This window comes from Trematomus bernacchii, unplaced genomic scaffold (assembly GCF_902827165.1).
Source record: "Trematomus bernacchii unplaced genomic scaffold, fTreBer1.1, whole genome shotgun sequence".
In the NCBI taxonomy this organism is placed as follows: Eukaryota; Metazoa; Chordata; class Actinopteri; order Perciformes; family Nototheniidae; genus Trematomus; species Trematomus bernacchii.
The window spans coordinates 4607091-4631505 of NW_022987821.1; positions in this window are offsets into that span (position 1 = coordinate 4607091).

Consider the following 24415-nt stretch of genomic DNA (forward strand, 5'->3'; position numbering starts at 1 on the left):
CCTTACTGCTCAGCGGGGAATTTGCCTCCAAATTTCCTCCCTGCTCCGTTTGCATCAACTCCAGCAGCTCATGAAGCCGCCTGTCATCCAAATCAGGCCGGGGATGAGTGACAGCATATCCAATCCCAATCTTTTAACTGGTTCTGGTTGGAAGGAGAAGAAGAGAAAAGCTGATGAAAAAGAAAATCTCCCCGAAGGCTGTCTGCGGAGTCAAAAATCTTGGCATGCCAGCAGAGGTTGATTTGTGTGTGTATTTTCTCCGAGGGTTGTATAATGGTTTTGACACTGAGCCTTCTCATTGTGACCATCAGTAGTAAGCCTCCGTGTTAGGTCACCTACCATATTTCCTCTTTGGCAGTGGTATTAAAAGTGTCAGTCTGGGAGCACCACGCAAGGCAAGTGATGTCCTCCGCAACATTTCTGCTCCAGAGTAAACACAAACTGTGTGAAATTCAAAGTTTGAAACTTTATTAATGAAGTGCAATATCTACAACATGAACGCTTATTTGATTGACTTTCTCTGTTGTGAAAACGAGTGAAATATCTTGAGGCTACAAACAGAGAAAATAGAATGAAAATCGTCAGACTGTGCTGCAATCTCTAACGACAGCTTTTTCACTGATGCTCAGCGATTGACTGGACCAATCCGTCGTTTCTTCTTCCAAACTGCCGAACATCTAATGGAGCTTTTTATTTTGATGTTGTGGAAAAGAATCTCTCCGTCCATACCAATTAATTGGTTATGGAGCTATGCCTTTGAGGGGGAATCTGAAAGCCGAGAAAATCGTGACTCTTTTGAACTTTCTCCCTAAACGCTTGCCATCAATTGGTGTTTTCTTCTCCATGGTTATACAAGCAGAAGAAGACCAGGCTGCTGGGTACATTTTGCCATGGAGAAATCCATATTTCTTAGACAAAGGTGGCTTGAACAGACAGAAAAGCTATACCAAAATATGATTATGTTCACAAATGTGCAGAGCTTATTCACAAGCCTTTCAGAGGGAGCCAAAGTGTTTCTGATTAAATGCATCTTTTAGGATTTGGATGGTGTGAATACTGCTGAGCGAACCACTAGCCAGAAGCCAGGATCAACATGAGAGGGGGAATGTCAATTACTAAATCACACATTGTAAGAGGTCACTGTAGAGGAGTGCAATTCTGGCTTGAGGGCTCAATGTCTCGATCTAAGCACGGGCTTCTCCCCACTGTGACCAATATCGTTATTCTCCATCCCCCTGTCATTATTGTCATTGGAAAGACTTCTCCTTTGTGATGCCGTGTTAGCCTCGTGCCTAGCGTGAACAGTTTGCAGTTGACACCAAAGTGATGATTCAACTCGCATACTGTAATGAGTCCGCCTGCAGGGGATTCGTGATGACGCGAGTGCAGGCTCCAATCTGTCTCTTCTGACAAGACGAAAGCGCTGAACGCTGGCATCAGGAAGAGAGCTGCGTTATGTGTCTGATGATGAGCGAGCAGATGACAAGAGAAAACCCAACAACACCAATCATTTGCAAGAAAACATTAAGGGCTAAACAAGTGATCACATACAAGCAGATCTACATGGCCTCTGATGCCAACAGAAAACAACATAGTCCGTTATATCAACATCTTAATTCCCACCTGTACACACGATTTAAAGGGAGTAGTGTGGGAGTAAGGCTTGAAGCAACATCGGCAACATAACCCTTCCAACCAATCGTTTGTCCCTTGCTGTTTAGAAAAAGGCACCGTAGCATTTCTACACTGGAGCAGATTTGACCCTGAAGCCATAAGACTGCTGAAGACGAGTGAACTTTACTGAACACTGAGCAAACACCACCCTCAGGAGCATGCACACTACAGCCCACCCATGGTTTTGAAGTGGGCAGCGATGCTAAACTGAACTGTCCACACACTACTGTATCTGTATTATGACCTTTGTCCAAATGTATAATTATATAATAGATGTGCACTTGCAGGTTAATCTGGAACTGCAGGTCTCAACACACTGGACACTGCCTCTGTTCAGATAACACTTCTTTATTTTCCTCCACGGTAACCCTCGTACACACGTCAACTCCTACAGGAAGTCTCAAGTTCAGACTAACCTGATTACATTGCAATCAAGCTCACAAGGGACATGAAGAACAATGAGCTGGCTGTTTGAATAGTCTGTTAAATCATTTATTTAGAAAAGTGAAAAACATTCAATGAAGGAAGGTATTGGGTTTCAAAGGCCGGCATACACACATACACACAATGAGGACACTTATTAGTGGATACATTGAGAGATTGAGGAACAATTGTATTCCCTTTTCAAGACGGTACAATAACAGCAAATAAAGAATCATATCAACCTATGATATCATGAGTTCATAAATGCACCCGATCCTTATGAATCACTTCTGCTATGCCTTCTATCACGAAGGAGTCCACAGGTTTTCCATCCATACAAACTGTCATAGCCTGATTCATGTCTGGTTGACAATCAGCTGCTGTACGGTTTGGTTGATTGGAAAGACTCACACTCTTGATGGCAATGGTGACACGTTGGCATGTTTTAGATTCTGGTATAATTTTAAGTAGAATCAATGTATTAATTGAAATACATTGGGTACAAAAACAATCATTTGAGGCCTCAATTCCTTACATTTACACAGGTTAAGGTAACGTGATAAAGAGTCATGCCGAATGCTTCCAGTCTGCATGTGTTTTACAAGGACCAAAAATATGCCTTCAACATGTTTATGAGGCCTGGAGGATACATAGATTGCTGTTGGTGAAGAGGTGTGAATAAAAAAACTGTGGCTACATTTAAAAACCTTGGACTGCCATGGGAAAATAGGCTTATAAAAATATATATTTGGTAATATATTTATCCTGCAGAAATGATCTGTCCAACAATTACACAATGAGCCAACAGCAGTTCTCTGCCCGGTGTGATTCAGTGTGAGTTTACCCTTTAACACAGATGCAGCAGCCATAATAAATGCTGTACGACCCAATCCATCATAGTTACATGACATTTCAGCACTTTATGGTTAACAAGGCCTGGTATACATCATGCCCCGGTCTGAGATAATGACTAGCCCATATGACATGATAGGAATCAGCAGAAGCAGAATTACGTTTTGCTTAGTTTGTGGAATACGACACAATATTGGACAATCAGAAATTGTACGTTTATTGAGCGATATTTAAAAAAAAAAAAAGGCCTGGTCGTGCACTCCGCTGCCCACCCACGCACACACACCCACACACACACACAGGCTTCTCTTCTCCCTGCAGAATCTGCTTGGACAAGATAAGTGTGGGACTTGTAATTGTGCGAGGGCCCTCATCTCTCCGCGCTGGCTAATAATGGTGCTGTGGAAGCCTCACGCTCATTACACTGGCCTTTGTTGTTTTTATTGCAAAGCTTGGTTGATTATTTTTTCAAGAGAATCCAGATGCTTTAATGTGCTTCCCCTGTTTACGAAGCTCTGAGCAAACTCATGCGAAATAAACCAATAAATAAATGGATGATTCAAAAAAGAAAACGTAAAAATCAGGGATTTATACATGGGGCTCTGTCAAACACCTATTTGCACACAGCTTCTTAGCATAAAACATTTGCGATAGTAGTCCTGGTGCTGATAGAGGGACTTCTCACTGCTTTCTAACTTGAGTGAACACACAGAGTGGCGCTCTCACAGTATTAATGGCAATAGCTCGGACCAATTCAACCGCAGCAGTGTGTGGAAGCACAGAAACAGAGATAAACTCTCCACATTCATTTTCCTTGCATGGCAAATGCTTAGTCAATAGCTTGTGCTGGAGCTGTGTAGGCTTTGGTTTCCCATTATCTTTTTGAGAAATATGAGATTAAATCCAACCTCGGGTTTAGCAGCCTATCACCCCGAGATGCAGACGCAGACACAGTCCAAAGTCATTCCTTAGAAGTCACCCTTCTCAGAGTTGTTTTAGATTGCTGAAGCAGTGAGCTGAACATATTATAGCTTTTCCAACTTTGCAACTAATCATTCATAGATAAAGCATAACGCCTTGAATCTCTCTGCTCACTGCAAAAACAGACCATGTATGCTGAAATGTTTTTCAAAATCAGTACAACGTGAAACCACAGAGCCCCATTTAATAATGTCTACTTTTTTCTCTTTAACTCCAAGCTTCAGAACGAACTTAACGCACTCAAGGCCACTTGCAATCATATTTAAAGAGGTCATTATGCTAATTCTTCAGTTATTACATACAATTTGTTGGAGAGCTAGCCAAAAGGAGTGCAAGTGTTAGTGATGTCACTATGTAAGGCAGGGGTCTCAAACTCAAGGCCCGGGGGCCAAATCCGGCCCGCGACTTCATTTTATGTGGCCCCACAAGAGCTTGCAAAGAATATAATACGTTTATTATACGGTTACATGCCACTTTACAGAAGCAGGTTGCTCATAAACTACATGTCCCACAATGCATCTCGTTTTGTGACATGCGCACTGAAGAGACTTGCAATTATTTGCCCTGGACTTCTGCTTTCAGATGTAGTTAATTAATATTAGTTAAGTTATTATCCTATCCGATAATAATCCAATTCAGAGGCAATAATGTAATATAATACATTATTTTATATATTATATATTTATATAGTTACAACCGGCCCTTTGAGTGCAACCTTTATGCGAATGTGGCCCGCGATGAAATTGAGTTTGACACCCCTGATGTAAGGTAAGTAAACAAAGTGGTCTAGTCTAGGCGTTGGAATGCTGGGTCAAAGCTCTTAACACAACATACTGTATGTAGCTCAATATGTAGCGGCCACTCAAGTCGAAAAACAACATCATGAGTTCTCAATGCTGCTAAAGGGTGAAGAGGTTGTATGTTTCATAATTCATGTTACAAAGTAAATCATAGCCCTCTAAAAGCCTGGCTACTTTCCTTCAAAGAGTGGAAAAACAAAAGGCAACATTTTGAACACCTCCAACAGGCGGTACCATTACTGTACTCAGCAACATCTTCCAGGACCCATTCACACAGCCTGTTCTTTGTTTCCAATGAAAAGGACACACTTCCCAGAATAGACTCTCAAACCAAGAGACGACGAAAGGTTGTTTTTGAGCATTTTGGGGCCTGATGATGTGGGCAGATTATAGCGAAGGGGATTGAAGTGAGGACATCTTGACAACGTTTGTTCTACTGTGTGTAATACACCATCATTAGCAATGAGTACATTGGGTATTAGTAATCTCAGCTATAAATGCATTTAGGAAATTACATTAGAAACTTCAAAGAGAATGTAAACAATTAGAGAATCATTGGAAATATCACATACATTGACCTTTGGAGACATATCAATTCTAATATTATATCGCTTTTAGAGTTTTGGTCTGGTTTGGTTGTGTTTTAATTAATGACAATTGTCATTTAGTGCTCAAGGAAGATCACAGTTCAGGAAATAAAACCCTGTTTGTTACTAATCCCCTCCTGATTTTGGATTAGTTCAGTAATAATTGGGGCTTTCCACTATAGACTGTTTCATGGTTTAAACAGGTAATAACAGATTACGTTAGGAAAGAAGTTAAATGTGTGTAGGAGCTACATTTAGAAAAAGGATGCTGTCAGAAATTAAACCGCACTGAAGTGTTAAGTGCACTGGCGCTCCTATGACAGCACAACGATTAATTTCTGCCAAATTGTCAGAGTAGAAACAGAATAAAAAGGAATTGCAGCTAGCGGGAAAGAAATGTAATGGTATAACAGGAATGGTATTATTTCTAACTCCCTACCGCCATAACCTCCCATCCCACCCCTCTCCCGCCTTCCACCACCCTCACCTTCCTCTTTCCAGGAGTATGAGAAGCACTAACGAGTAAAAGGAGCTGGAGAATACTTAAATGATTGGATTATGTGAGAAAAAAAGGGTGCCAAAAGTAAGGACACGAAGCACCTAAGCATTATCCCGTCTACATAAACGCTTCCAGCCATCTCCTGTTATGAGTTCCTGTTATGCGGAGGAGAATAATAAGGCCGTCTCTTCTCACCGCCGAGAACAATAATGAGTTCTCCGTGCAACAGTCGCTGTGGTTCAATAGCTGAACCTTTGATTCTGATGACTCGTTCCCTTCTCTTTCTGTCACTTCTATCTCTTCCTCGCTCTCTTGCAGTGTGCAGCAAGGAAACTCCTCTGGGCATAAATCCCCTGCAAATACGATTAAAGCACCGAGTCATCATTTGAACCGCCGGGGGAAGCGACCAAAGTAGCAATCCAGCATGTGTGTGTGAGTGTGTGTGTGTGTGTGTGTGTGTGTGTGTGTGTGTGTGTGTGTGTGTGTGTGTGTGTGTGTGTGTGTGTGTGTGTGTGTGGTTGTTTGTTTGTCCATCTTTGACACTACTGTGGATTTGGGGAGGACTGTATTCCTCTATCCAGGAGCAAAATGGGCAATCCCATCCAACTCATCTCTCTGACTTATTGAGATTCAGCAGGGAGGGAAAGGCATGACCAATCGCACCCAGATATCATCACCCCTCCCTGCCCTATCCCCTTCCCCCCGAAATGTAATTGCGGTTGCTTTTTGGACAACTTCACCAGATTGAGTGGAGGCTCTTTTTTGGATTCCATCCTTTCTTTTTGTCCTTTGGAGCATATCATGACAGACAAAGTAAAGGGTAGCAGATACAATCCAGGGGTCTAAAAGGGGCTTGATACCTCCCTCAGAATGTCAAGTTGAATTTCTCGGGCCATGTAGGGAAATGAAAGCAGCTTCTGTGTGGAAATGATAGCAATTATAGCTTCTCCTTCCTCCTCAAAGGAGACCTACTGTACTTTGGAGTTCCTTAGATGTGGGGCTCTTTTGCTGTCTGTCACATGTAGAGAAAGAAGAGAGGCTACAATTTATAGCGCATTTTCTTCTTGATTACTACGATCAGAAGACAGAAAAAGAGAGCTCTGCGGCTGATTGCAAGAGTCGGTGACAGACTTATCACAGCCGTGCTCCAATCAAATGCACAAAACCACATTATTGGTGACATATCATTGTGTCTCAGTTTGGACTGCGGGTAAACAATATAGATGTTACCATGGGTGACTGCGGTCTCAATGACAGGAGACACACCATTTGTAATCTAGTCTGACGGGTAACACATATTAGCATTGTCAACGGCGACCAGTGACATACACACATTTAAATCCACATTCAAATCCATTTAAATGCACAGATGGAACAATGGAGGGCGGAAATGTGCATTGCCAAGCACATTTGAAGATGTTTGCCAGTGCTCTGTTATACTTTGACTTATGAGTCATACTGTAAGTACGCTGTGTCCTGTTCTCAAAGGAAGAGAACACATTGTTTGACCTCTGTTTCTGTTTGTGTACATCTGAGAGAGACTTGTACAATTTCTATTGTACATCAAAACTGCTCTGTGTAATGGCACGAGCAAATACGATTGATCGGCTACAGGCCCTAATGAGGAAATTGGCTTTGCTCAGAACACAACAATTAAATATTCATCTTGTTCTACTAAGCCACCCTCCTCAATAAGACTGGATAGAAGCTGGCACTAGCAGCTCTAGCTGAGAGGAGAGATTTTTTTTTAGGGGATTTGGGAAAGGGAGGGGTGATGATTGATCAAATCAATCCTCATAGCTGCAAAGAAATCAAGACGATCCGGACTACTGCATGAACTCCTGAAGCTGAACTCATCTTTGTTGTACATTTTAATTATGAATGACATTTGCTGAGCAGTGGAGCAGCTGGATAATTGCCAGAAGAAGATGGAGGTTATTCATGGGACGCAGAACCAATCATTCAATCAATCAATCAATCATCTATGTATCCATGCACTTAGCAGTTGGTGAAACTGGAAGTGCTTCAAATATTTATCCAAGAAACTTTCATTTTGAGTGAGGGCAAATTTGTTTATTGACCAGATTTGTGCACATAAACAAAATGCCTACTAATAATCCAAACTGGGAACCTGCATATAAACACGGTTGGCACAACTCCTGGGTTTTTCCGTTCTGCCAGAAACGCGAGGACACAGGGCCAGCCGGTGACGACTAGACAAAGTGACACGTTATATACATATATATTTAAAGAAGTTGGGCAGAAGTAGAGCTTATCAATAATGCGTGTACAATTCATTAGGGCAATCAACTAGTTCCCCACTCCACCACAAGCCAAAGCCACACAGATAACATCAGGGCATGGTGTACGTTTAATTGATGCAGATCGAGAAAGGAAGGAAGGAAGCGGGAAGTAGAGGGGAGGATGGATTGAAAGGTAAAGATAAGGGTGTGTGTGTGCGTGTGCGTGTGTGTGTGTGTGTGTGTGAATGAGTGATGAGTCTAGCTCTTTGTTGGTGTAAGACTTTACTGGGTATGGATTTTACAACTTTACTACAATCTGTAAAACGAGCATCACATCTGGTGTTGTTGCAGTAAAATGTGATGCTTGAGACTTTTAAACGAACATAATCCTGACGGGTAAAACCTTACTCAGATAATGAAATAAAACTAGAATTAAAGAATGACATTAAAAGGTCCTTATTCAGAAACCGTGCCTTTAAATTAGCCATCATGGCTTCCGTTACGTTGTGATGTCACAAATACATCAAATATAGGTAGAAAGTATCGCTACAGTGTCTTGTAGCTTCCACCTGTCCTGAACTGCTGTGGTGAGGAGGATTTTGCCACGGGGGCGTCGCGGTGAGACCGGAGCGGCTCCACGTTCGGGCGGAGGAGGATTTGCCCCGATCACGGATGCTGTGCTGGTCTGGGAAAATGGCCCCTATCGTGATTCTGCTGTGCCTGTTGGCTGTTTTGGACAGTGAGAAGTTCTCTCGTCATCCTGAGAAGTCGACTGGATTCAGGTCTGTTCTGCCGCCCGCAGTGGGCATCCCCACTTCAGGTCAATAATCTGCTTAAAAAGCTGAGGGTGAAGCTAGGTTTTTTTTTCAGAAACAAGTCCTGTTTCTCGCTTGAGGCCAGGAAAAGTCTTGTCTCTGTGACCTTTTGACTTGTACTGGACTATGGTGATCTGATCTATATGAATGCACCAACCTGATCAAGTTAGATGCCGCATATCACAGTGCACTGACATTTGTTCCTAACTGTAAAGTATTAACTCATCACTGTGCCCTGTATGCCAGGGCAGGTTTGCCTTCACTGTACGGAGGCTCAGTCATTGGTACATGTTCATCTACAAAGCCAAGTTGGGTAAACTACCATCTTACATCTGCTCTCTGATCACACGGAGAGTTGCAAGTAGCTATTGCCTGAGATCTCATGCTGTGGTTTTGTTAAATGTGCCAAGTGCTAGGACTGACTTAGGGAAAAAAGCTTTTATGTGCGCAGCTCCTCTAACTTGGAACAGTCTGCAAAACGAATGGAAACTGAGCAATTTGGTTCCAGTGCATGTTTTTAAAGCTCAGTTAGATGCTATGCAATCTGATGCTGTTGGTACCTGTAAATGTCGATAGGTATGTACATTGTAACCCTGTACTGTATCTATGTTGTATGATGTCCTTTTTGTTTGTCTGTTGTTTTCTGTTTGTATGTCTTCATGTGTAACCTAATTGCTGCAGGTCTCCCTTGAAAAAGAGATCGATCGATCAATGGGATTCACCTGGTTAAATAAAGGTTTGAAATTAAATTAAATATAGTCAATTCCCGGCTGCAATGACGGTGCATAGATTCCAGAAAGCCCTGATGCAAAACACCTGTCAACACGGACCAATCAGAGCAGATTAGAGGGGGTCTTAAAGAGACAAGCACTAAAACAGAGCATTTTGGACCAAGGGTGAATGACATGTCCCCTTTAAGCATTGATTTCATTTTTTTCTCATAGCAAAATATTAGGAAATGTACCCAATTAATGTCAACATGTCACAAAAAGAGATCAGCAATGAGTCCAGTTATCTATTTAAAGTCCATTATGTAGTCAATGTATACTGTATATCCAGTTATATCCTGTATGTTTGCTTTTACTTTAATGCACAATGGCCATCAAAATAAAGTGCCACTAAATATGTGTTTGCTTCATATTTTATTGGTCTTTTTCACATCTCACCAAAGCCTACACTTGAGAAAACCACCTTTGCATTAAACCCTGTTTTATTTTTATGTTGCAGGTCAGATTTTATTGCTTTAAAATTGCGGCAGTTCCCCTAAGGGCCTTATTATGGCCATCAAAGCAAAACGAATGGACAAGGTATCAAACTGCGAATGCTCAATCAAGGACATATGGTTAGAAGGTCAAAATGTCCCGTCATATAACATCTCATCACTTCCGTAGCCACTGCATGTATGATACATAACTCTGGCTTTTAATGAACCCTACTATCTGTCTGATTGCGTGAGTTATACACACACACTGCACCACCATATCCCCATCCACCCGCCCGCAGCTGTCTCCACACCACTGCATCTAGAGCGGGACAATTAGTAATCCATCACCGCTGTTTACAGTCTGGGTGGTGGCGCTCTGGAGAGGGAGGGATAGAGGGTTGGGGAATGTGTTAAAATGATGTGAGAGAAAGAGGGAGGTCAAACAGCTATGTGAGGGGAGACAGAAAAATGGAAGTAAACAAGGGTAAGAGGACAGCAGGGACACAACGTGGTTTCATCATTGCTAGCAACCTCTTCTCTCTGTGTGTGTTTTTGATTTTTGGATCATGGCAGTACACAGAGGAGATCACGAGTCACTGCTGCCTTAGTATGCCGGATCAGGAGTCTGTGCAGGCCTACATGCACTGCGCCGCTCGCATATTAATGTTGGGTGCATGTGTGATGAATGTGTTTAGAAAGACAGATGGAAGTGGGAGAGGGAAGAGGAATAAAGGGTGACGAAGAAGGAGGGATGGATGACAATGGAGCCCACTAGATGGCACTGTTGTGTGGTGAAATTCATGTCTCCACCCTCTCTGAATCCCCTCTTTCTCTCCTCCCTTTTCTAGGTCTCTGTTTCTATCTCATGTTGTCTCTTCCTCTCCCCCCTGCACTTCCATGCCTTGGTCTTTTTACCTCCCTCCCCCTGCTCCTTTCTCTCTCCCCTCTTTCTATGCGCAGCATGTATGATGGAGCCAGTTATACAGCTGGGAATTGAACACAGAGAACTGTAGGGTTCCCTGAATCGAAGCTAGGTGCTTGAGAAACCCTTATCAAGGACACTGTCTGTTGGTATAATTCAATGCACTCCTTACACACACACTCAGATGCAAATAGTCATGCTCACAAGCGTGTATGCACGTAGCATTTGTGAATAATCAGTCACGCAGATTGGAGCTGGCCTATTTTTCTTGCCAACAGAAAGGTGAAAGACAGAGGATGATGGGTGCACAAATAACATTTCAAATCAGAGGAGAGGTACAATTGCTGAGGGTGGAGATGAATGCAGGAGCTAGGTTGGGCTGAAAAGGGCAATGCAATGTTTTCTCGAGGTGTCGTGAGCAAACTTTACTTCACAATGATAATCAGCCCCCTGCAAACCTTTTTGTCTGATTCTGAAGCCAGGTCTTTATGCAGCAGCGGAGCCAGCATGCATCAATCAGTGTGTAACGGTCAGTGACATTGTTTCTCAGGGTTAACTCATCATTTCAGATACAAGAAGTGGTTATTGCAAACAAGCAGCAAATACATTGCTAAAGAGGAAAGCTTGTCAGAGGTACAGGAGGTGGTGTTGGAGCACCATGCTATTACATTCTCATTCAATGATATTAATATATTCTTACAAGTTGGCTGCATGGTACTACTAAAAAACAAATATTCACTTATATTATTCTCCAGTTGCAATTTGCAATAAATCATGAATATAACACTGACATTGCAGTCAAATTTGAATTCGACCAAATCCTTACATGTGTCCAAATGCTAAAATTGCATAATGATGAAGCATCTGGAGTCAAAATCTTGCCCTAGTATCCATTACCATGAACACAGTAATTTACTAAAGTGATTAAGTTAGAACAGCTAATATCTATTTGGATGCATCCCTAAGCAGCTAATTTAATCCACAGTAGCAGGGATGTTACAGGACATGTTGTTAGGTTAGCCAATCCACAACTTTGGTCCTGACTGTACATATCTTAATTACTAGCAGATGGGTTAACTTGACATTGTGTTCAAACAGTCTGGTTTCAGACAGAGGGTGACAAGAGGAGGAAGAAACACAGGCAGTATGAGAACAATAACTAATACATCATTGAACATTAAAGCATGGATACATGTCACAGTAGAGACACATACAAATATGAACCTGGAATTTAGCATAATAGGGCCCCTTTAATAAAAAGTCTCGTCTAATATTCGATGGATTGCACTGACATTTCCAACCTCATAGAGACGTTTGAATTAATTAATATAATAATGCTACAGTAACTGAACTTTTTATTAAACACACAAGTCAACCTGGGTTTAGAGCTACCTTGATATTCAGTTGAAATCATGGACTATATGGATCAAGCTTAAATTAAAATAGTCCAGTGTGATGCATATAAAGTTACAGTACATTGGGAACCCAGGCAGCATCATCCTATTTTACTGCTAAGTAAAGTAAATTTGCTCTTAAGTGGGCGGGCAGTTCTAAAATTCTAATTAGATTTCATACCCAAGGTCATCATTGAAATTTTCAGTCACTTTCTTAATGTCTCACAAGAGCGTTTTAACCTGTATTTAAATAGGGACTGCATGCATTACCAGTTACCTGTGCTGGGAATTACACTCATAAATATTTATACTGCCTTTAAAACTTTGCAAGTAATGTGAGTAATAGATAGGTCGACCTGTACTGAATCCCTTTTTACACATTATTGTTTCTGCCGCTGCTGTGTCAAATCTCACACTATCAAACCGTGCAATATTGATTCTGTTGCATCTTATGGATGTTTCTTTTTCTTCCTCTTTCTGAGAGAGCGGCTTTACAGGACGACATACACCCATTCCCAGGAAACCCCTTCAGATCATATCCATTTCCACCCACATTCATTTCTAGCCTTGGATCCTCTGTGGGTCTCTATCATTTTGATAGAGGATAAGGGCTGCTCGGAAACCCTCGGCGACAAAGCAAAGTAGTCCTTTGGCAAACTGTGTGTCTAGACACCTAATTCAAATATGACCATGTGAGTGATGGCATTGCCCGTCGATGAGATTGAGTGCAGGGGAGTTTTCAACTTCTTCTTCTGCTTCTTACACTCCAGAGAACCGAAATGGAGGACTAAGCTCTGTGACAGATTCAGATAGCGGCGAGAGTTACTGTCAGCAGCTCACCTAAGGCAGAAATCCATAGCTCAATATGTTGATTTGTGCCTTAGACTATAATTATCACAGATTTGGCAGTCGTCCTCGTACCTTTTCTGGGCCTCTGTTTTCCAACTCTCTCGCTTGCTCTCTGCCTCCCCCCTCCTCTCTTTCTCTATAGTGCCAAGTAAATTATCAGATTGTTTACGTACTGCAACAGAAACCTATTTCCAATCCACGCGCAGCTCTGAACCGTTTTGGAGGGATCCGATAAACAGTTCAGCTGAATCACGAAGGTTTGCATAAAATGACCAACAACCCGTTTTCACTTCCTATCAGCGCAGACTTAAGTTCAAATCTCCACCCCTCGCAACATTTCTTATTTTACTTGACTGGAGTGATTTTAGCCCTGGGGGCAAAACCTGTGCTGATAACTTGTGCTGCATATGAAACAGCATCAGCTGTGAGGGTCTGTGTGTACAAGGTACTGGGACAACAAGGAAGATAGGAGTTTACCAATGTGGAATATGTATACATTACATTACATTACGCTGATGCTTTTATCCAAAACGATAAACTCTTTAAGTGTTATTTTTTAAATCTTTTTTGTGGATAATTGAATGGCCAAGGTACAAGAACAACAAGGTTGGCTTTCAGTGTCCTGCTGTCCTGATATCTGTTCAGTAGTTTCGGGGTCCAACTCTCAGTGAGGGAGTCGCAAGCCCATTGGCTAATGCAAAGCAGAGTGCATGTATAAGGAGCTGGGGTCATGGCTTAAATGTTTTACATCATCAGAAAAGCATTTATGAATAAAATACAACTTGTGTAATTGTATACCAAACCACCAATGTAGTTAAATGAAATGTTTTCACTTAAAGCAACATGTAGACGACTGTCACAACAACTAAATATCATCTTGCATTGTAGATTATGCAGAGAAGATGAAGAAAGATAGTTTTAAAAATCCAACGATGGTGGCATGGTGATAAAAACCCTAAGATGTACGTCAAGCTACATACAATGAAACACCTTGTGTATTGGTTTTGTTTCTTCATATTTGTCTGGACTTTTTTGCAATTATTTATTATAGCGTACACAGATAAGCAATACAATATAATCTGAGGAAATGAAAAATGCAGTACACTTAAAGAACACAGTACTAAAACACAGATATAATAGGAAATGGCAGCTCTTCAGATGGACAATGAATCGTCCAAGTAGGTCAGTTTAGATCACAACATCCAAAGCAACCCACGGCAAAATGAAAACTGTTATATAATATTAAAAAGGTGGGTGTTATTGTCAAGAAGAATTAAGAAATGTCATGTGTCAGTACTTTTCCTGATATACTTTCTGCCCTTATTGGCTTGAAGCCCTGCCTCCTGTTGGGGCTGTCTGGGACCATACATCTGTAAAATCCTCCTCCCCCTCCAGAGGTTACAAGCACGTCCGTCCCACTTGACACTCTTCCCTTAAACGCAGCAGAGTTGAGCAGGAAGTCAGTGGACCTGAAAAAGCCCTTATTGCATAGGACACTACTCAGGAGGCAGAGTGGGACACACACACACACTGAATTTCACGGTGGCATCAGAGACATATTAGGTAGTGCGGTCAAACTGGGTCAGTTTAGCAACACTACTATTGTAATATTGGATTCTCAGAGCAGCAGCAAGTCAAAGGTAACACCGGATATACTGTACTTTGGGATTTGTATTAAAGCCAATACCATCTTGTAGCTTGTCCACTACTCACTCATTATTCCATATTCCTCACATAAAACCAAATGTATATAAGCTGCTTCCTGAACCTTTTTGCAAAGCCGTCTTCATTGTTCCTTCCTTCCTGTATTTATTTGTCCCTCTCTTGCTCCTTGCCCCTGTCTTGTCTCCTCCCCTAAATACTCCTCTCTCCACAGAGTTGTAAGTAGCCCGCCTGGTCACGCAGGGTCATTCTGGTTTGTTGATTTAATCCTTGTCTGATGTTGTCTCAGCTCGTAGCCGTGCTCAAATGACTGCAGCGGCTGGGCCTTTCCCTTCAGCTGACTGATAACACCTCTCCTCAGAGTCGCTACTCCGATCTGATCTGAAAGCTGATGAGAAGCAGCCGAAGCGAAGTACCGGTGTTTACCACAGAAGGTCTAGGATGTGGCGTCAAGCTCGGTGGAGTTGGCTGGAGTTCACAGCAGAGAACAGTTGAATTGTTAAAGCTCTTATCCAATATATTTCATCCCAAAAAATATATGAAAAAGGCTAGTAAATTAAACCAAATGTAGATAATACACTACAAAACAATTGCCTGAATGCGTAATAAAACACATTCGCCACTTATACTACTATCTGCATGCAAAATGTAATTTATAGAGGCTCTTGAGGAAAGCCAATGCCTTTTGCACACTGCTCAAGGACGCAACAGCTTGAGCTGATTACAACTTTATCTCCCATTACGGATGCATGTTAAAATGCATATCATATCCTTTAAGTGTCTCAGATATCAGGATAAAGATGATATGTGATGCTACTTCTCCAAGATATCCATATCACATCACTCAGAGTTGACTTTTCCTTGCCTTTGCGGGAATATTCAAACTGACTTTCCACAACTGGGAGCTGCCATGCCATGCTGCAGGCCATTGAGCAGCACCACTGGTGGAGAAGATGAAATGCCTTTCCTCAATTGCATCATAGTGGCAGCAGTCAAAATAGGACAGAGCATTAATCACTCATCCCCTGCGTCATGGTTTTGCCAGACTGTCGTAGGACCTGCACTGGCAACCGTTTGGTCACAGATGCACTCCGGTCTGTTAAAATAAATGCTATTTTCTTGGACTTTTCTCAGGAGTGTCACCATTCGATGTAACCACATGAGTTAAAGCTCAAGTTCAAGGCTTTACTGCTTGAGCATGCTAATATACAAGTGTGTGTGTGAGCTCCTGAGTGCGTGCATCCTTTCATTTTGGTAATGGAAATGCTGGGAAGCCTTTAGTAGTTGCCACTGGTAATGGAATGAGAACATATGTATAATTTAAGGCTCTGCTACAGGCTCCCAATGGAACCAAGGCGCACACACAAACACACAAGCAAACTCACACACACACACACACGCAAGCAAACACATATATCCACAAGAAGCCTAATCACTGGCAGTGTTTCTTCATCTGAGTGAGTGAAAGTGGCACTAATACAGCACAGTAGTTTCAGCTCTCTTAAAGTCCCTCCAAATATCTCTCTCTGCTTATTATTCCGCCGGTTGGCCTAGATGAGTCAAGACTACACAGTGATAATGTGGAGCGAGAAAGACACAGTGAAAGCAGAGTTCAGCTTACTTTACGGAGTAGCAGGGAGAGTTACAGTAAAAGGGAAGGTTCAGGATTTGCAGACGCCCGTCCTATCGATCGGTAAGCGAGACCTTACGAATGTTTCCATATCGGGATTTGGGTTACAAAGAAAACTGGCACTGCTCTTGCCAGAGGGGTCGGTGTGTGTGTGAAACAGCAAGGCTTCATAGAGACCTTTATCCCCAAAATGTCAGTGATGCCTTTTGGCTTCATGCTGTAATGATGTGAATCCCCACCCACCTACCCTGCCCTGCTGCTCCATCTAAATATGTTTTCTTTTTACAAATTCGATGTTTTTTTTTTTAAATACAGTATTGAATAATCTACAATACATACCAGAAGTCCTAAATTGTTCTGATTAACATTGAAAAGAACAAGGTGACATGAAAGCAACTGACATTTCCAGGGTGTCAGTGAACATGTTTTAAAGCTGTCAATCACTGGAGGAGAACATTCCCAAAAGAGATGTTGGTGACCAAAACAGAGCAAACAGCTGCCAAGACGAATTTGCCAAAACACCAAAAACACTGGGCAGAATATTCAATATATCTTACTAAGTGGTACATTTTAAATACAACTATTGAAGTGTTAGCTTATATGTTAAAGAATTGCATGTACAGTAAGCACCAAGCAATGGCATATTTCCCCTGGTAAGTGACATGTAAAAGCATGATATGCTTCTGCTTAGGCTTGGAATCAAATCATTCGGCACTATATGGGTTGAAAATATCCATGAATGCATTTCAAATGCCTCTTATGCAAACATAAAGGGATATTTTAAACCTGACTGATGCATTTGGATGATTTCATGTAATAAAAGGGGTTAGGAACATCAAAGAAAATACATGTCAGTATAAAACATGTTGCCAGCATCGTATGCACGTGAAAAGCTCTCTGCATTGTTGCTCTTTCTGCCCTTTAATTTGTATTTGCCAAACGACATTTCAAAACACATTTGACTGTCATATCATTAACATCCACTCAGTTTCCTGCTGTTTGTGTTTGCAATTTGCATTTGATTTATACCATCAAACTATAATTAACTTGTGTGTGTGTGTGTGTGTTCTGCAATCTGACGCAGACCGCCGAGCAATGAGTCAGGACATCATAATGAGTGCACTGCTTTGTGGAGAATGGTCTTCTGTCAAAACAGCTCCATTGTGTCCCGTCTGCGAGCTGGAAAGCCCCCCTGCTTGACAGGCAATTCAGATTCCCTACAGCGGTCCACAAAAGGGCCACGTCGTACACTGACTCTCCGCTCTCCTTTCTCCTTTCCCCTTTTTTTTTTGTTTTACAATGGAGTGTGAGAATGCAATCATCACAGCCGTTTCAGACGGAGGAAGACAATTTGGAAGAGGGGAGAGAGGAGGCACTGTCCCTGGCATGTTTATCGAGAGCTCTGCCAGGCGAGGGCAGGGAAACAAGGAGAGGGAGGACGGAGAGTGGATCGAAAGGATAAAGAGACGTGGGTGGGGGGGGGGGGGGGGGGACGACAAAGACGGAGAGCGAGCAGAGGAGGAGAGATAGATGGAAAATTGCACGAGCAAAGGATTGATGGATGAAGTGGAGGATGACTGGAGGAGAGGCGGGGAGAAAGCATCTCCTCCAGTGCCGTGGCAACCCTGACGATGTCATTTCCTTCTGGCTCGTGCTGCTGATGCTAACAACCCCCCCCCACTGCGAGCCCTACACACACTCCCCCCGCCCTCACACATTCAAACAGGCACACACTCCCCCTTTCCATTCTATTAATCTCCCCTCTCTCCTCGGCGTTAGCATGGAGTCCCCTTCGAGACTGATTACGCTGGTCTGTGCACACGTACGTGTCCGCACAAGAACGTGTCTGTGTGTTTTTTTCTATCTCCACTTCTTTATTTCTCCCATTTGTTTCCCCCCCCCCCGCTCATGGCAGACACTTGCTGTAATAAAGTAAATGAGGTTGGGAAATGGCAAGACTCAAGGTGATATTTCAGCATGCAACTCCCCAGCAACAACACTGTGGGGGAGGCAGGCAGCTGAGCGTCTGAATGGGATGTCTGTGTTTGTGTGTGTGTGTGTGTGTGTGTGCAGAAGCCTGTTTTATGTGTATGTTTGGAGAGTTTTGCACGCCTTAATTCTAGGGTCATCCTTATTGCAATATATGTTCTTGTTTTTTTACAAAGAGGCAATCCCTGAACAACCAACAGCTGTGTCTGTGTTAATAACAGCAATTTAAGACTTGCTGCCATTACTGCTAAACAAAGAAAAGGATCGGATCTATTTCTTTAGCCAGCAGAGTGGAAGTAGATCACACAGGGGGGGTGACAGGGTTCACACCCTACCTGCGCACTGCTGAGGAAATCACTTGGGGTTGAATTATCTACGCCACACACACACTATATCTTTCGGTTCGACCCACGCTAAGTGCTAAGTACCGAGCGTCTGTTGGATAATGAAAAAAAATATTGAAGCTCTCCTCAGATATTTACCACAGGGCCCTCCCACCATGTTTTCTTGTCTTACTCTGGTGATTCTGGTTACAGAGAGGTAATTTGTTACTGTTATTATTCCTCTGCTGAATGCCTGTGAGGATACAGAAGGAGTTAATGCCAGCAGCAACAACAGGAAGCACAGCAATTAGGACATTTTTCAATAAATAGAGAGAGGTGAAAAGTGCCGTAAAGTGTCTTCTAATATTTGAAAATGTTACCCTGTTGATGTCATCAGGAGAGTTTCGGAGGTGTTGGGACTGAAAGCAGTGGGCTTAAATTAGGCAGAGCAGGTCTAATTAGAAACACGGTTAAATGGCATTATGGGAAAGGAACATGAGTCTCGCAAAGCCCTCCAACTTTAGAGGAGAACAGAGCCGAAATTGTTGATGGAAGTCTTTCATAATTAAAACTCTTCAGAAACATTATTAGATTTAATGATAGCTTTCGGTAATCTACTTTGCTAGTATATGAAAAAACATTGATATCAAATTGTTGTTGTGCATCGTTATATGATCATTTTGATCTCAGTAGGCATGTTTAATGCCCCTAAGTGCTACTTAACAACTTTATCTCCAAAGAAAAGCCATTTCAATTTGAAATACTCCGAATGATATTAAATTGCTACATTTAAAACCATCTCAATTATGTTATTTAGTTTTCATTTCACTTTATTTAGTACAATGTGTACTTAAAATTCATATATTGCTACCTCAGTAATTATCACTTACTCTTCACTATTGTATTTTATTCTGTGATGGACACAAAGCCCAGACTTTATATGAACAAAAAAGTTTTCTTCACAGGCGTAAATAAAATCCAAAGCCAACTGTAGGTTATATATTGTTTAAAAAAGGTTGTTTTCTACATTTCCAATTCGTGAAGCTTTATCAACACCTGCTTGGGGGTCAGGACCCGGTTTGTGCTCTGGCGTTTTTATCATGTGTTCGATAACAATGAACCTCTGTGGCACAGGGAAAATATCTCAGGATTTTTTTACACAAACAATACGTGTTAGTCGCATCAAATCAAGAAAAACACAGAATATCATCCGTAATAGCTTTGAGATGATTGATTAAATCATAGTATTACAAAACCAAATGTATTCATTGAGCGATCTGAAGTACAAATATGAATGGGTTTGCCTTACACAGGTTTAAATAGATTCCTATTTGTAAAACAGCCATTGCTTCTGTCCCTGTCCTTGCTCTCCCTGAGATTCTGCTGCCTGTTTTCTTCCAGTTACACAAACAACGATACACAAACAGCGACGATCAGAATTTCCCGAATGAAAGGTCAATGCCTCCTTGTGTCTAAAATTAGCCCGCGCCTGCTGAGTCTCGCCATTTTGCAGTCGAATGACGCTGGGAGTCAATCAATCTCACACTCTTCTGCAATTCAACTAAAGGGGGAGGTCATTTAATGTTGTACAAATAATGAAAATAGTGATTTTATAGAAATTAGAGGCCATACTTTAAGGACTTCTGAAGGAATTGTAGAAGCAGAGTGGAAAACAGAGCGGTTAAGGATGCAACAGTGTATGGGAAATGAAAAGACAGGCATTTCCAACACATTCCCCCACTGAAAGTAACCAAACTACTGTTTACATTATTAATGAATATGCTGCGTTTGACAGTTGCATTTTTAACTGGGCTACTTGTAGGGGAAATAATGTAATTTCAGTGCCAAGCAGTACCAGAAGAACTCTCCATGGGGCCCAGTGTGTGTGTTTTCTTTTAAGATTATATAATTGTTTGGGATTTTTGGACCCCTGGCTGCTTCCGCTGACAAGCTCTTGCTAAGAACAGCGCTTTGAATTCTTCCCTCCAGGGGGCAGGTTGGCTGTGAGCTGGCTCTCGCCGACCGTTTCCATGAGTCCCGTGTCTCCTCCTATCTCAGTCAGACTCTCCAAACACACGCGCCTAATGCCACCACGCAGACAAGTCGGCATTTCCCAAAAGAACCCTCTCTACATATTTGCGTGTTTGTATTTTCCTCCAAGCACGCATTGCCAAAAAAAGCAAGGATCACAAATGCACATAATCTGCACCCACATAAACATCCCTACATAAGCAATGTTGCACACGTGCGCTTACACACACACACACACACACACACACACACACACACACACACACACACACACACACACACACACACACACACACACACACACACACACACACACACACACACACACACACACACACACACACACACACACACACACTTTGACATTTTACATGATGAAATGACAGCGGAGGGAGGGGAATGTCAAGCGCAATAGACGTCCTTGTGTTGGGGCCTAGTTTTGTGATGCGGAGTGACACATCACGCAGCTCCCTAGGTACGCCATTTGTAAAGATTAGATTGTGATTTGGATGATACTGGAGGGCGCATCCAGTAGAAGGAGAGTGAGACAGAGAGGAAACAGAGACCAAGGGGAGGAAGGGAGACAGATAGAGAGGACAGATCATTATTTGGCATGTCAAACAGTGAAGCAGGCAGCCTGTGTGTGTTTTCTGGGCAAGCAGCTTCCATAGTTCCCCTTAAAGTCCTTTTCAATAATGTAAATGACCCTCACTGCCAGTCTCCTCTCTGTGCCTAATTGTTTCTGGCCTGTTATGCCTTTCCTACCCTTGCGCAGAGTTTGAGACAGTTGCTTATAATATGTGTGGCTGCCTTGCATACATGGTGAATTCAGGAGCAATTTTTGTTGACGAAAAAGATAAATAAATCACGACACCAAACTTAGAACCAGCAGGAGAGTCCTAGCAGTTGTAGGACGGGATTGGTTGAAAAGAAGGGACGACAGAGAAACTACACGGATCAACAGAGGCAGGGATGCATGTAGAACTATAAAAAGGGAAAACGAGGAAGAAGAAGTGCTGGAATGCAAACGGGGACATGACAAAAGGGGGAAAGAGAGATGGAAGGGATGGTGTGAAACAAAGTCTATTTGTCTGGCTTCTGTAGTGCAACCTCCCCAAATACACACACAGTGCTACCACACACACCCGACAGACAGGCCTCCCTGCGGGTTGTTAGCCATGCTTGCAGAAATACAGCTTCATTTCTGTTGACAGCCGGAGGAAAATAATTGGCCGATAACAACTCATCAGAATGCAGGCGATATGTATGATTTTCTCACCCAGTTGCATCCGAGACAATCAGCTGCAGTGTAAACAACTGAGCGGAGGGATCGTTTCATATATGTCAAGGCGATGTCGGAAGGAAAGTTTGGATGTGCCTGCACACACATTGATTTTATTGATTTGTTCTGTAAGGTAGTTCACTGTCAGGTACAGACAAATGAGGGATTTTGCAGAGGGGCCATTTCCATGTCCGCAAACCCTTGCTTAGTTTTAACAACACTTGGGGCACTTTTATATAAGCAAAAAGCAGTTGAAATTTGACAAATAATGAGGCAAACTGGATTTAAAACCACTGAAAAAAACCACAAAAAGCCTGCGGGCAAACATCTGTAAAATACACATTTCAATTTTGCTTGATATTTGGCTTAGTGATGTCTCCACGACAACTGTTAATATTTGAAGCCAAATCAAATAACGTTCACACTCAGCAAAGTGTTGGGATGACTCATAGTTTGCAGAGTGCTGTGAAAGAACTATGTATTTCGTAAGAATCCATCCCTCAAATGTTTTCTAGGTATTTCCGAGCAAATTATTTGTCTGCGTATATGAGACGAAAATAACTCCAGGATCTTCGAAGGGTCAAACCTGAGCGTTCATGAGTACTTATTTTGTGTAATTTACGCCTCTTTGCAAGGTCCCATCTGAAATCTGGCAGGGTGAGGAAATTAGCACTCCAACCCAGGCCTGAAAAGTCAAATTGGTTGAATGTTATTCACATTTCTTGCGCCTCCCACTGCAGAGATGATTCAGTCTTGTCTCACTTGGGTTTACTCATCGACCAGCGAGTGCTACCGGACTAAGAATCTTAATTTGAGAACAGTCATACAGCGAGAGGAAGAGGAGATCTTCAGGAAGCATTGCTATGATTGATCCCTCATGAGATTGCATAATCACAAGCCGTGTCCGTTGTCAGCCTCCCTGTCACCGGATGGCAACTCTGACTGTTTGCATTTAAATGTATCAACCAATTAGCCATGACCCTTGGGCTTCCAATCGAGCGTGGTTGGATGGATGTAGCGGTTGAAAATCATCCTCGCTAGACTTTCTGTAATAGAGTAATAAAAGCTTTTATATGGTTGCATCCCCACGCAGTGCATCGCTTATTAGGGTGGCCCTCCATCCTGCTGAATATTCCCCATAAGAGGGTGATCTGTACTAATTTTCTCCGTCTAAGCTGTCCCCATCTAACACTGAAAATCTCGTCAGGGCGCCATTTGTACTTCTGGAAAAAGGAATATTAAGGCCAAATGTGTGCAATTTAGACGTATAATATACTCCATTCCGCTGGTGCATAAGATTGCAAGGTTTTCTTTGTGGTTGTTCGCTCAGTGAGGGGTCCTTGCATGTCTCTTTGTAGCTGACAGTATGTGCCGTTCACTGAATGCCCTTAACGTATCAAATATAACTCCCCTAACAGCATGTATTCTATTGTAAGTATCACACAAATGACTTTAAAGTGGAGATAAAGAGGTGTCATGTAACCTTACTGTGCATTGAAGTTGTGTGTCGCACATCGTCAAACCCATCATAGATGATGTTTACATTAACTCTTATACCTTGGTGTAATTATTGTGAATACACAGCAACAGTTGAGACGGATCGCATCCGACACCAATTAGTTTGTTTAATGTAAATGTTCTGCCTCATTGTTAAATATGATATACCAGAATTATGTTGAAGCCAGTGTGGAAATGCTGGTACAGCTAAGGAAAACATGATGTGTCTGTATGCTTAAGGCAACTAAAGTACTACAAAGGTCACTGCTAATGTGTTTCAGGGATTGGAAGACTCAAATCAAAGTTGGAGGCGCTTCATGCCCATCCGTCTGCCTGACCTACACACCCTTTTTTAACCTCTACATGCGGTACATACTGTTTCCTGCATTGGCAATGATCATTGGCTTTGAATGTGAATTGGAAATATGGGAATGTCAGCCAATGAGAGACCTCGCTGCAGAGTCTTCCTCTGCGAAGATTTAATGACACCCAACTGGAGACTTGGCACTACCGAATGTTTATCTTGATGGCCCCAACTCCAATGTGTGTAAACAGTAATGGAGGCAAGCATTCATTTGCATTTCCTTTTGCCAAATGTTGTGGATGTTCTGTTAAAAATGTCACTCCCCTACTTGGACGGATACCTGACTACCGGCTACTATAATAATCACATTGTATCAGTCATTGTTTGCAAAATCACAGACACCTGGAGAGTGCAACCATTCTATTTTCTTTTCATTCTTTCTATCAAACGTGTC